This window comes from Polistes canadensis, unplaced genomic scaffold (genome assembly GCF_001313835.1).
Source record: "Polistes canadensis isolate GaletaPanama2010 unplaced genomic scaffold, ASM131383v1 scaffold_131, whole genome shotgun sequence".
Classification (NCBI taxonomy): Eukaryota; Metazoa; Arthropoda; class Insecta; order Hymenoptera; family Vespidae; genus Polistes; species Polistes canadensis.
Window position 1 is genome coordinate 49593 of NW_014569678.1, and position 592 is coordinate 50184.

Genomic DNA, 592 nt, shown 5'->3' on the forward strand with positions numbered 1-592 from the left:
TGCAATTTACGTGTATCAAAGTAATAATACACACTAAGTAGTATATATAAATAATTTGTCAATGAAGTTAAAAAAAAAAAAAAAAAAGGCAACTAATTAAAGTATCAAACTATAATAATTTAATGGTTAACCTTTTTTCTTTCTTTCTTTATTTTTTTTTTTTCGGCTGTTGAGATATACGAGTATAGTTGTTTTAACGAACTCTTTGAAATAACGATCGAGAAAGAGAAAGAGAAAGAGAGAGAGAGAGAATACAGAATACAGTTAACTCGAACCTAGAGAATCCGATTACTATTTGGACCAGAGTTACCGAATGCAATTATCTTACGATTAGCAAACCCTCGAGTACCATTCCACAGCAGACTGCCACTAGTAGTGTTCTGACCGTTAGTAGAACACTTACTGCAAACTCTACGGACAAGTCAAGCGCCCTCCATTTCTATCCTAGGTATAGGTATATTCCAGTTTATGGAAATCAGTCTGCTCGTATTCCAAGGAATCATATTTCATTAACTAACATAAGATCGAGAATATAATTATTTCGAATATTATTTCATAGATCCTAATTCGATATATTCATTAGGTTTTCTTT